The sequence below is a fragment of the Cavia porcellus genome, unplaced genomic scaffold, assembly GCF_034190915.1.
Source record: "Cavia porcellus strain 051 isolate PalLab524CR breed Dunkin Hartley unplaced genomic scaffold, mCavPor4.1 scaffold_50, whole genome shotgun sequence".
Taxonomy (NCBI): Eukaryota; Metazoa; Chordata; class Mammalia; order Rodentia; family Caviidae; genus Cavia; species Cavia porcellus.
The window spans coordinates 3983313-3998310 of NW_026947533.1; positions in this window are offsets into that span (position 1 = coordinate 3983313).

The window sequence follows — 14998 nt, forward strand, 5'->3', positions numbered from 1 at the left end:
AAGCCAAACCATTGGAGACATTGTAGGTCTTCAAAAGTAGATAAAAGTCAACGAGAATGGGCGTTATAATGAATCTCATTATCTTCACAGCTGATGCCTAAATTTTCGATCCTGATACTATCCAGCAAAACAGAATAGGGGAACATCAGTTAAAAACCAGATGGTGAGAGTAATACAGGGCTTTAAATCGAGGTAATGGAAAGTCAAAGTGGGTTACTATAATATATCCTGCTATTTTTTTTCCTTTAATTAAAAGGATAAAAATTTTTTTAAAAAGTATTAAAAAAGTAAATAATGGAGTGGAGATTGAGATAAAAGAGGGCATAACAACGAAACAGCACAGATCAAAACATAACCATTTAAGCAGAATAGTGTTTCACCACCAGATAATCCTAACCTAAAAGTAGTTACCATATTGTTTCTTTCCTTGAAATCCTTGAGTACAACTTCGTATATTGTAGCATTAAGTATATCAAAACAATGTAAAACCATTTAAGAGAATGACAGCATTACAGAGTATTTAGAATCGACTAACAGAAAATGAATAATGGTTTCTGTATAATCTCCTTGTTCAATTTCTTGCCCAGCCTGGTCATTTCTTTCTGTTGTTCTGGAGATTGTGGTCATTTTTATCTCTATCTAGCATCTCTTTCAGTAATCCTTCTAGGGTTGGTTTGGCCGGCATGAATTTCTTCAGTTGTTCTTTGTCATCGAAGTATCTTGTTTCTCCATTAAATTTAAAAGACATTTTTTCTGGGTACATCAGTCTAGGTTGAAAGCTGTTTTCTGTTAGGGCTTCAAATTGTTCACTCCAAGCTCATCTTAACCTGAAGGTTTGTGCTGAAAAGTTTGCCTTAATAGTAATCATAGTCTTTCCTGGACAGGTGAGTTGTGTCTTTTTTCTAAAAGTTTTAGTATTGTTTTTATGCTGTATGTCTGGGATCTGAATTATTATATGTTTGAGAATAGACTTATGTTTGTTGTGACTGTTTGGCATTTTGTGTGTCTCTTATTTGCATATCAGAATTTTCCCCATCTTTGGAAATTTTTCTGTTATTATTTATGTGAATAGATCAGTTATGTCATTTGCATTGACTCCTGCATCTTCACTGATGTCTATGAGTCTTACATTGCTTCTCTTGGCATCATGTTGAAGCTTCTGGATTGTCATTTGATGATGCTTTGTTATTTTTGTATGTTCTACACATTTATGATCACTCCCAGCAATACTGTCCTCAAATTATGAAATTCTATCCTCACCTTCATTTAAATGGTTTGGTCAGCTTTCAATATATTTTTTATTGTTTGACTATCTCTTTGCATATGTTTCATAGATTCTGCTTGTTTTCTACATTGTTCATTCATAGTTTCAGTTTACCATGCTCCTGTATTTTTGTTTTACCTATTTCTTTTCTAGCTATGTTGAGCAACTAGTTTACTACAGTTGTTATTTCTTTACATGAGACATTATTTCTAATTCTATTTCCTCTATAGCATCACAGATTTGTTTCTTTACTTCATTTGCTATCTTTTGAGGTTTCCGAGTTATGACTTTTAAAGTCCTCTATTTCAGTGTCAGTTGGTCTTGCTCCTGATGGACTAGATGTTTGAGATTGCATTTTGCCTTTTTTGTTGTCATTTTCCAACAGGTATAACACACATGGTGGGACCATTTCACTCACATTTTGCTTTGATGCTTTCAGCCACTCCCATATTCCAAAGTTGTCTAGATTGTACACTTGTATTATGGGTAGAGATGAGCAGTTCCCTGAGTCCCTCTCCTTGGGCTAGGGGCTCCTCCACCTCCATCTTCTGTCAAGTAGTAGGCCTGTCATGCAATACCAATGAACTGTCAGAGGGACTGTCCTAGTCACGGGGCCTTAACTTCAGGAGAAGTCAGTACTCCAGGAGCCAGCTGTGATTCCAAGGCCTCCATGCGATTCAATTCACTAAATTGAGTAGTCTCAAGTAAATCAATAAATACAGTTTAACAAACAATAGCTGGGTGTGATGGTACATGCGTGTAATCCTGGCACTAAGGAAGCTGAGGCAGGAGAATAGTTGCAAGTTCTAGGTCAGCCTAATTTACATAATGAATTGAAGGCCAGCCTGAACTACACAGTGAGAGTCTTAAAAATAAATTAATAAAATAAAATAAGATAAACCCTGGACAAAAGTAAGGACTTATCTTCTAGTTCAAAGCATGGGCTTCTTCAGAAGATTTACTTTTGAAGGTGTGATGGTTTGTACCTGGGTGTCCCCACCAAAGCCTCATGAAGTCACAGAAGCAGCTAAACCTAGCATCTTTGATTGGTTCAATGTTTAGTGCTGTGATTGGTGATGAAAGTGCTTCACCTTCCTGGGATTTGAATTATCGGGAATGGGAGTCCCATGAAGGGACACAGAATGGGGTGATGCATCCATATATGAACTGAAGGTGGAGGAAAGGCAGGCAGGAAACACTCCCACTATCCACTCACTTTTCAGGTAGTTATAGAGCAGCACCCTGTTGAGCACCCATGATTAAAGTAACACTGCAGACTCCACTCTCTTTCTCACAGAGGCAATATGCCACAAGGGTGGAAAAGGGAGTTGCATTTCAGGCTTCCTAAAGCGTGGAGGACAGGTGGTCACAGCACTGTCCAGGGAACTCTGTGAGCAAGTGAGGGCTGATTATGGTTAGCACACAGGATACCCTGGGATATGTTTGGGAGGGAGGCCAGACCTGTAGTGCTGCTTACACCTGTCCTTCTCAGGATCAGAGTTTCCCATCTTGGCTCCTGGCAGGTGGTGCTGAGGAAGGTGGGACAACCAGCCCAACCTAATCTGATTGAGTTGGGGCAAGCCTAGCTCACTGAAAATGAGAACTACAGTGAGAAGGAATTGGCCTGGGTCTCTTGGTTTCTGAGGAGGACATGGGGCACTTTAGATGGAGAAAGACTCTCAGACTTGGGGCCTCCTGCAACACAGAGGCATGCAGAAGTGAGTGGGGTGAGGCAAAATAGGTAGCTTTCCTAGGGTGCATTTGTGCACAAAGCTGTCCCTGACAGGCCCTGGGAGGCTTTGGGGCTTGCAAGGAGCAAGGATAGTTGGGGATTTTTCTAAGGCAAGGCTGGTACCGGACTGAGATCTTGTGCCAGCCTCACCTCCAATGACCTCACCAGCTCTGGGATCAACCTGAAAAATCAAGGTCAGATACCCAGTCTGGTGGAATTCCAAGGCAGGTCTGTCACTGGCTCCATGGTAGGTGTCCTCAGCTCCACTTAGGGCTCAACTCTTGCAAAGTACCGGCCCTTCATTTCCCCTTCACTTTACCTCTTCTATTTTTCTCAGTTTTCATTTCTACTCTTAAACATATAGTTCTATAAAACATTAAATTCTAAGATAATTTAATTTTAAGTTAAGATTTCATTAGTTTCCACATGTTCAGTTGAGTCACACGTAGGCACATTATCAATTGGTACAATCTTCACATCTGTCTAGTTCCAGATTTCTGCTCAGTGTTGGACTCATCCATACCCCTGTTCTCTCCTGCTAGTCCCCACCCACCGCTGGCCTTTCTCTCACTGTGATTCACTACCCTGGGTTTTTCATATCAGTGCATCAGATTCTGTTAGGCCAAACATTCCTGGAGGAACCTGGATACTATTGCAGCTTGATAGAAGAGAAAACCACAGATAGACAAAATATACAGGGAAAACGTAGAGACCATTGTCTATGTACTCATCTTTTCATGTTGGAAAATGTTTTCCATGATTTCAGTGATACAAAGTGAGCTACAAAGGGCTGATTCATTGCATTTGAAAAAGAGCAATAATGCAAAAATCACAACAGGAAACTTTTCTTTACAACCAATAGTCAGATAGATGGTTTTTATTGCAAGTGTGAAAGAGGTTTCATGAGTTCATTTTGTGAGGGAAATGACAAATTCTTCTAACTCAAAGGGAATTACCAGACATGGCCAACAAGCACACAAAACACTGAGCCTCCTAAACCTGATTCATGCAGGCACACATCCCTGAAATGTGCTGTTTCCCCATCCACTGACATATTTTAAGGCAGGTGCTGAACAACAATGGGAAGGACATGGGGGGCAGAGCACAGCCCTATCTTGCAGCTCGATCAGAGCTTTAAACAGCCTTCTCCAGAACTCCTAGGACTAAGAATAGAATTTTCTCCCACATAGAATGCTGCACAAATTTTCAAGAGTTTGATTCACAGTACTCTATGAAGCAGGAAGGAACTGGGACCCTCCCTAGCCTCCATGTACAGTATGCACAGGAGAGTTGTCTGGACAATGCTGTTCACTGCAACCGGGGAGAACCTTGCCCTGGCCCCAGGGCCACAGATCTGCAGGGCTAAGGCTGACAAACTCATGGCATGACAAGGTTTTCCCTGGGCCAACCAGTGCACTGAGCATCTCTACTGCAATCCAGTGACTCCCAAAGCCAGCGACAGCACTGGGAAAGGGCATTTGGAAGCCTGGGTGTCGAGTCAGGTGAGGGGCAGCCCTGTCTGGCACAGCTGTGTAAAGTATGTCCCTCTGGAGCTAAACCTCCAGCAGATCCCACTCATTGCCTTCATCAGGTCTGATTCCGAGGATGTCACACAGAAGCACAGCAACATATTTGAAGTTTACTCAAGCTAAATCGTTTAGCTTCCCTTCAAGAAATGACTGAAAATGCACGTCTGGAAAATCAAGGATGAGAACATTGCTATGCATTTTGAATAAATATACTGATCCTTTACAAGACATGGTGGCAATGCCCGTGGGTGGGACTGCTATGGCAGAGATGTGGACTCTCATGAATACAGGTTTTGTAACTGCAATAGAAAAATTGCAAATAAATGATGCATGCACATGATGTCATGTTTGTATTACACTGAAGTAAGGGGAATTGAGGCAGCAACCTAGATTTACTGAGCTGCCTCAGTAAAAACAGGGCACAAACTACTACATGATTCCATCATCCAATTGTGAAAGCTCAGCAACTTGGTTCCTGCTTGTTGCTGCTGTTGGTTGACAATTTTGAGGTGTTTCTATCTTTGCCAGCCATCTCTGCCTCTCTTAGCTTCTATCCCCAGGGTGTAGATCAGGCTAAGTGTTTACAAAAAGTTCCATCATGATTTCAGGACCAGTGGCAGCCTCTCATGTACTGGAAATAATTCTTCAAGTTTGGCCATAAGAAACCTGATACAATGTGCTTGAGAGGAAATGAAATTATCTGAAATAAATGCAGGAAACTCATTTTGTGTGTGCCAGACTCAGCTGCTCCAGAAGCCCATATTTTTGAGGTAAAAAGATATGAGTCGGAGTGTTGGAAGGCACAGTAACATCCCCAAGTTCAGTTTCTGCTTTACTTCACTCATTCTACTAAGGTGCAGAATGGATTCTGAGTGTTCAAACACATAGGGTGTGAATTGCAGTAGAAGTCTGTAAAAACTTCAATTAACTGGCGTGTAAAAAGACAAGGAATGTTTTTTGGCAAAATACACCTCTAAATACGTATTTGAAGCATCAAAGAAACCAAGAAGACAAAGATGAAGAGGAAGAAGAAGAAGAAGAAGAAGAAGAAGAAGAAGAAGAAGAAGAAGAAGAAGAAGAAGAAGAAGAAGAAGAAAGAAGAAGAAGAAGAAGGAAAAAGAAGCAGGAAAAGAAAGAAAAACAAAAAGTAATGCCAATGTGTGGTGTTTTGTCTCCAATGCCTCTGCCTCATTTAAAAGAAAAGGGTCAAAATTTGCAGAAATGGAAGGGTCACTGTGGAAAATGGACTTTGCCCCAAGGCACTGATGGTGTGTCTGGCCCACTCTGAATGTTCAATCCATGGCAGAGCCTGGAGCCTTTTGGAGGCTGAGGCCAGGACCCATGAGTTGAGGCCCCTGGGGCTGAGGTCGCAGAGTATTTTCTGCATCCTCATGGCTCTGCCTTATTGGGCCTGCAGGGCTGCAGCAGGGATGCGGTGGTGGAAAATGGTGTAAGGCAGGAGGTGCTGGGCTCCTCTGCATGCTGCACACTCCCTGCTTGGCCTAAACACAGAAAGATTCAAGTCCTCCTTGCTGGAAAAAGAAACTCTGAAGAAGATTCTGGGTGTCCTCCACCAGACACAGACAAACACAGTGATTTCTCAGGTAGGGAGGGCAGGACACCCACCATAGTGGGATTCACATAGCTTCATGTGTTGGGGCTTTAAAAGTTAGTCGTGAATGATGTGTTGCCTTTCTGAATAAAAAGACTCCTTATTTTATATATCTATAAAGTGAAAGTGAAGCTTGACTGTTCTTCTATATGCATATCCTAATTAAATATAAAAGAATATTAAGTCATCCATTTCCTCTCACCTATTCAAGAAAATACCAACTATTTATTCTTAAGTGAATTGAACAGAAGAGAAGTAATACTGAATGGAACACTATAAATAATGCAGTGGAAAATAAAATGGAAAAACCACAAAGGCATCCCTCCCAGGATGAGAGGTCTGCCATTGACTAGCTCCTCTCTCCTGTCCTCACCTGCTGTGCAGGCCTGTGTCCCTTCACTGCTGGGTGGAGAGAGAGCCAGGACACAAGCCCTCTTCCATCTCAGGAAAGATCAGGGACATGGCCTAGGACATGGCCTTCTTTCAGCATTTTCAGTGACTTTAATTTATAATTAACTCAGCCGCTGTGCTGTGGAACATTCAGGGTTTCTAACAGTCCACACCTTAACTGGTTAAGAAGAGAATATCGTGTCTGTCAATCTCATTTTATATAATGACTTTTAGAAGTGGAATTTCCAGGTTAAATGTATATAAGGTGAACTTGAGGGTCACAGATTTTTCACCTGAAGCCTCAGCATAGAGTTAGAGCCTGGTAGAGGAACACTGAGTCTGCTCAGATCTATGTGGAGATCTAAAGTCAGAGAGATTGTCCAGGCAGAGGTGCAGGACACCACGGCTAAAAAAGGCCCAGGTGCAGGCCACCTCATCCTTCAGTAAGTTCTCAGGAAAGCATCACACACTGCACGTTGGACAGGAGAGAGCTGGAATGTTTCCAGAGCTCCTCCCTACATGCCCGAGGCCCCCTCTCTCACTCCGGGGAGCTCTGAATGTGAAGGTCAGTCTGTTACAGAGCCCACTTGACTAAATGTTTTCCACCCAGGTGCAGATCTGAACTGCCACATGTGGACTCCCCATAGCTATGGAGCAGGACAGGTGTTTACAGGGGGCAGGTCAGGAGATGGGGACACTGCAGGCAGGTCAGGGTATGAAGCCTTAAATAAGAGACCAGGCCCTCACCATGCCCAGTTTCCTCCAGTAGTAACCACACCCCACAAGAATGTGCATTAAATCTGAGTAACTGAAAGGAGTTACTAACAAAATTCTATATTATAGAGATAGTTTGAAGATACAAAATTAAATGGTAGCATCTGTAAGTAAAATGAGGTGTGACCCTTAATGGATATGTGGTGTCCATTGATGTCCCCGAACCACATGCATCAGAAGGAAATAGTATGATGAACAGAGCAATAAGGAGCACAGGCAATGGGTAAACATCACAGCTCCTTAATAACAACAACAAAGCTGGGATACAATTAGTGCACTGGTGAATTTTATCCAGTTTGTAACAAAGAATAAATACTGATTGTTTTTAAATTCTTCAATCATGCTGAAGGAAAAACCACCACCAGCTTCTTTTAAGTGACAAAGTAATCCTGAGAATAAAGCCAGACAATAATGTGTTAAAAATATTATAAATGAAAACACTCTGTTGGCTAATATTCCTACCAAACATACACAAAAGTGTTCAGCTAATTGTTTGCCACATTAACTCACCAGAATATTCAAAATTAACCAACATGATCAACACTGGGCTCAATCTCAGTGGCTTAAGAATGGTCCCTCTCGCACAAACTATCTGTTTCCACTGATTTTAACATGTTGTATCTTACTATATTTTCTCTATGCGATAGTATAAACAAAAATTTTTTATAGGCAAAGAGATAATACAGAAACTGTTGTTCATTTTTTGTTAACTGGTTCTAAATATCCTGTAATTCTTTCATTCTCTGGAATGGATTCACACTGTCTTGATATGCTTGATGCTATAATATACGAAGTTATACTCAAATAATTCAAGGAATGAGGCACTATGGTGACTGCTATTATGTTAGATTATCTGGGAGTGAAACACAATGATGCTTAAATTGTTCCATTCTGAATAGTGTAGTTTTATTACAATGTCCACTTTTATCTCAAACTTCACCATTTTTTTAAAAATTAAACTACTTTTTCTTATTTTTTTCAATTAAGGGAAAACTAAATTAAAAAATAGCAGGATATAGTATAGTAACTTTTTTGCTTTCCTATTAACCTGATTTGAATCCCAGTATTGCTCTTCCCATCTTGTTCTGTGTGAATTTACTATATTCTATTTTGTTTGATAGTATCAAGTTTGAGGGTATAGGCAACCACTTTGAAGGCAATAAGATTTACTATGATGCCTATTATGCTTTGACTATTATCTTCTTTTGAAATCTTGTAAGGTCTCCAGTCTAGGTTTTATTGGTCTTGTTCTATACTGTTTTGATCAATTCTATTATACCTGATGATATAGGCAACTCTTTTTAAAAATAGCAAGAGGCACAATGGTAACCATTTTTGATCACCTGATATTCTATTTTTGCATCATGTACTATGCCCATTATTCTGTTCTAACTGACTGTGTTTTGTTTAGTCATGTTAGGATTTATTCTCTACAAAAAATGTAATAAGAACAGTGGGAATAAAAAAACCCAAAAAGTGTAATTGTTATTGTAAAAGAGAGGAAAGGAAGGTGGTCTAAGTGATGTAACTGTATGCTTCAGTGTGTAGGATGGAAAACCATATTACTGAGCTTTTGTTGGATCATTGAATGGAACTTTCTGCAATCTCACTGTATGAATGTCTACTTTATATGCTTTAATTTTATAATTTGGACAACTGTTTCTAAGATGACAATATGTAACCTATTAACTAGTGATTTCTTATTGAATTTTTTCTTGAAATTCTGTATTACTTGTACCCTTTTACTACTTTGTTTTTTATTTCCTTTTTTCTCTTTAATTAAAAAAATAATCAAATCTGGAATGGATATCTTTTATTTATTTATTTATTTTTGGCTCTGGAGATCAAACTCATGACCTCACACTTGCCTGGCAGGTGCTTAAGCCACTGAGCTAAATCCCCAGTCCACCAATAGATATCATTTACATCTTGTCATCTTCAGAGTAGTTGACTCTTCTCTTGAACTTGATACCAGCAAGCATACCAGATGTGAATAAAATCAGTCAAGGCCAAATATCATTCAAACAAACCAGCTTCAAAGAAGATCAGTAGTAGAAGACAATATAAGTAATATAGCATTTCAGCTTTAGTTAATAGGAAATTAAGGATAGTTACCATGGTATAACCTGTTATTTTGGGGTTATCTCTCTGTGCCCTCAACTCTAATGAGTAGACAGACCACAGAAAAATATAACCAAACTAAACAGAGCAACAAGACTACTGTAGCTTTTAAATCCTGATACACTTTTAACAATGTCCTCTGCCTATCTTTAGGAAATTCCTCACCTTTCTCCTTCTCAGGATACTATTATTGACTGTTCAGAGTGATATTAGGCTAGTCTCTTATGTTCAATTTCAGCATACATAAAGATAAAGACAGCTACTATGAAGAGAATGAGAGACATTATGGTAGTCATTGAATTCACCAAAATCAGTCTTGAAGACCAAAAAATCCTGCATCATCCTGTAATTATTTGATTAGTTCTATAATGTTTGGTATATATTCAATGTGTGTGAAGATGGGAACAACTATTTGGAAGAAAACTAGAGACAGTAAGACAAACAGTGAACATCTCCAGTGGATTTGCTTTGAAATCTGTGTTTCCTTAATTGTTTCCTTATGAACTGTTCTGTTCTGTTTTGTCATGTTTAATCTTACCCTCTTTAAGAAAAAAAAAGTGTGCAGGACAGATACGCATACTAGTAACTTTTTGTTGGATCATTGAGGTGAACTGTTGACAGTGTCATTATTTGAATATCACTTTGTATGCTTTAATTTTGTACCTTGAACAACTACTTCTAAGGTGACAATATGAAACTAATCAACTAGTGATTTCTTATTGTTTATTTTTCTGAAATTCTGTATTATTTCTACACTTTTTCTCTCTTTAAATAAGCAACATTACAATTCCCCAAAAATATAAAATTTAAGTTTTAAAGACAAAATATTATGTACATAGACACTATGCATACTTGAAAGTGAAAAGTCCATCTCAGTTTAGCATGTTTAATTACAAGATGCCATGTTGAAGCACAAAGACACTTTAAAAAATCTAGAAAGGTACAAGTGATTAACTGAAAACCATAAAACATGTGCACTTGACTAGAGCTCCACCTCATATTTGTCATTTCTGGAATATTTGTGAAGAAATATTGACATCTAACTTCTGTATTGATTATTTCTTCAGGTCTCCTTGGGATTTTAAAAGTAAACTTAGATCTAAAATGTCTGAACAGTGATGCTTTTTCTATTTAACAAAAAACATGGATTGCCATATTTCTCACATTGTTAATCCACATTGGATCTGTGACCAGTGAGCTCTTTCAGATATGTAACAATGATCATGTATGCTGAGAGTATTCCCATAGCATATAGGATTTATCTCTTGTGTGACTTTCTTCATGTATTTCACTTACAATCTAGCTGCTGAAAGTGTCTCCACTTGCTTACATAGCCAGTGGTTCTTCCCAGTGTGAATTCTTTCATGTATTTTGCAAAGACTGTATGTGGTAAAAGCTTTGCCACATTGTTATATACATAGGGATTCTCTCCAGTGTGAAGTCATGGATGTATTTTACCATATCCATGTGTGGTGAAAGTGTTCCCACATTCTTCACATACACAGGGTTTCTCAACAGTGTAAATTTTTTCATGTATTTGACAATGAGCATTTCTATTAAAACCTTTCCCACATTCCTTACATATATAGATTTTCTGCCCAGTGTGAAGATTTTCATGCATTACACAATATGTAGTGTGCTCAAACCATTTGCATGATGCTTATATACACTGATTTTATCTTGAGTGTGAACTTTCATGTTGCTTACAATGTCTATGTAGGGTAAAAACTTTTCCACCTTGCTTACATACATATGGTTTCTCTCCAGTGTGAATTCTTTCATGTTTCTTACAATCTCCCTGTGTTTTAAAAGCTTTCCCACATTGGTTACATACATAGGGTTTCACTCCAGTGTGAGTTCTTTCATGAACCTTAAAACATCCACGTGTGCTAAAACCTTTCCCACATTGCTTGCATACATAGGGCTTGTCTCCAGTGTGAATTCTTTCATGTATCTTACAATATCCCTGTGTTTTAAAAGCTTTCCCACATTCCTTACATACATAGGGTTTCTCTCCAGTGTGAAATCTTTCATGTTGCTTACAATGTCCAGATCTGGTGAATCCTTTTCCACATTGCTGACATACATAGGGTTTCTCTCCAGTGTGAATTCTTTCATGAACCTTGCAATATGCACGTGTGTTAAAAGCTTTCCCACATTGCTTACATATATATGGTTTCTCTCCAGTGTGAATTCTTTCATGTATCTTACAATATCCCTGTGTTTTAAAAGCTTTCCCACATTCCTTACATACATAGGGTTTCTCTCCAGTGTGAAATCTTTCATGTTTCTTACAATTTCCAGGTTGGATGAAACCTTTTCCACATTGCTTGCGTACATATGGTTTCTCTCCAGTGTGAATTCTTTCATGTTGCTTACAATGTCCAGATCTGGTGAATCCTTTTCCACATTGCTGACATACATAGGGTTTCTTTCCAGTGTGAACATTTTCATGTATTTTAAAATGAATTTTACTGCTAAAAGCTTTCCCACATTTCTTACATATATGCAATTTCTGCCCAGTGTGAAGGTTTTCATGGATTACACAATAAGTACCTGTGCTGAAAGCTTTCCCACAGTGCTTACATTTATAATGTTTTCCTCTGGAGTGAAGACTTTCATGTACTTGACAATATGTATGTGTTGTAAAAGCTTTCCCACACTGATTACATATGTAGGGTCTTTCTCCCCTGTGAATTCTTTCATGTTTCTTACAAATTCCATGTGTAGTAAAACCTTTCCCACATTGCTGACATACATAGGGTTTCCCTCCACTGCAATATTTTTCATGGATCTGAACACTGTGTTGTGTTTCTGTTTCTTTCACATTCACATTACCTTCTGCAGTACCAAGGAATACTTCTTTACACTGATTCCAAGATGTATGTCCATAGGATTTCCCTAGCTTGTCATTTCTGTAAAGAAATAAATCACGTATAGGAGTTAAAACCATATTACTAAGTTTTTGTTGGAAAGTTGAATAAAATTGTTTGCAGTCTTGCTGTTTGAATCCCCACTTCATATATTTCACTTTTGTATCTTGATTAACTATTTCTATGATCAGCATATGTAATCATCATCTTGTGATTTCTTACTGTTTATTTTCACTTTGAAAGTAGTATTATTTCTACTTATTTTGTTTTGTTTAATCTTTCCTTGTATTAAATTTAAAAAAAGAAAAATTCACAGTGAAATGGGTCTCCATTAATGACTGCATTAATGGCAAGTTCTGTTTTAAATGCCTGCTAAGAAATTCTGATGAAGCAAAAGAATGGCCTTGTAAGATATATTGAAAACAACCATTCCCAAAAGACTGGTACACATTTGGAAATCTTAAAAGTTGGTACTTTGAAATGCAGAATCTTTAGCTTCACTTTGGACATGAGTACATATATGTATCACATACAGATCATTCTGATATGTTTCCCCATCACAATCTCCCTTCTGTCCTTAACCTGTAGTTCCCTTTTCCATTTGGTCAGTCTTACTTTTCTCTATCAACTCCCTTTCATTTCATTCCACAATTTATATTTTGGTTTCTCATCTAAAAGAAACCCTGTGATCTTTTAGGTTTTATAGCTGAGCTATTTTACTGAATTGATGGGTAAAAGACCCATCTATTTCTTATGGCAAATGACATTATATTATTTACTTTTTGACATTATATAACACATTTTTTTTTTCTTTTCCATGCTGGGAATGAACAACAGGTATTACCATAAAATCTATAGCTTTGTTAAAATCTATTTTAAGAGATTTTTCACTGATCATTAAGCTGTGAAGTTTGAACTTGAATTTGCCATTCTGGAAAATCTGATTCCTATTGTCCTGGGTTTACAAGAATGCACAATCACAGAGAGTCTATCAACATTTTCCTTCTCCACAAATATAGGGATAGACAGCCTAGCTTAATGGTCTGATCTGTTATAACTTGATCTGCTTTGTATGTGAGTAAGCATGTATCAGTATTTTATGTGGATTTTGAGATTTTAAAAATATCCAGGACAAGTATGAGGGGATCAATTTCTAAAGACAACTGCATACTGATATTCAAAATGAGTGCAATAACATTCCACCAGCCTACTAAGAATATTAATCAGAATTGCTGATTCTCTAGAGCATGGCTTGGAAACATGAGCACTCAGTTTTATTTCAAGTTCTATTGCAAACTTAGCAATTTTTAGATAATGAATGTGTTGTATTCACATGTATATATGGGTAGAAAAACTGAAGGCAGAATGTCATAACTCAAAGGGTATGCCTTTCGTACACATCTATATGCAATGTCATACATTTTCATGATTTAATTCCCTCATATATACACTAGATTATACATCTTCGGAGAATATTACTGACATTAAATTGAATGGTGCCTCATTTCTTTGGTGGTCATTTTTCTGCTGACTCACTAATTACTCAGGAACATTCCTTCTCCTTGTGAGTGCGAATTACCTTAAGTATCTCCAGTAAATTTTGCATTCTTTTTCAGGTTCCTGGATATCCCCAAGTCCTCCTGAATTGTAGACATAGAAATACCAGGACTCATTAGAGTAATACATACAAATTAATATTTTGTTTAGATTTATGATATAATGTGACCAGGTCTGAGCTATTTTTAAAAATATTTTTACATTCATTTTAATGAAACAGCATGATGTGCAACAAACAATATTCTGACAGCACGAGTGCCAAAAAGATTTCATCCTTACCTATTGCAGCCATGTTTCTAAAGGTTTCGCCCATCACATCTCTGTAGAGGTTCTTTTGGGATGGACTCAGCAAAGTCCACTCCTCATTGCTGAAGTCCACAACTACATCCTCAAAGGTCACCGCCTCCTAAAGAATCATACATATATTTCTCAAAGGAAGGTTGAGACCCCAGGTTTGGGATATCTTAAATTCTTTCCTACAAATCTGAATCAAAAGCAAAGTGCGGTGGTGCATATTTATAATCCCAGCACTCAAATGGTGGAGACAGGAAGGCATCAGTGAGGTCAGGGCAATTCTAGGCTCCATAGGGTGTACAAATCCAGCTGATATACATACAGAAAGCTTGTCTCAATAAAACAAAACTAAAGTAAACAAATAAAGCCAAACAAAATAGCTGAATGAAGACTGATTTGTTCAAATTTAAATCCATGTCTTGGGCATTAATTTTGTGTCTATACACATTTTTGAAGACAGCAAATTTGATGCTAGATTGCAACTCACTGCTAATGTAACATCCAAATGGGAGCACTGATTCTTGTGCTGAGTCATAGCAAGACTCCATGTGCACTGCCTCGAAAGCAGAGCTCACAGTGAGAAGCCTGCAGGACCAGCAACAACAAAGCACAGAGGCAGATAAATATCTCATCAATTGACTGGGAAGCCAAGCAAGGACCTCCCTTCCCTGGTCAGCGGTGGTGGTTTGGCAGACTGCAGCCCTTCTAGGGGGAAAACCAACAGCAGCTCCTGAGATCCATCCCATGCTGGAATTTAGGACACTATGAAGTCAAGCAAGCACCACTTCTCCCTGGTAAGCAGTGGCAGTCTGGCAGACTGCGGGCCTTCCAGGGGGAGAACCAGCAGCAACT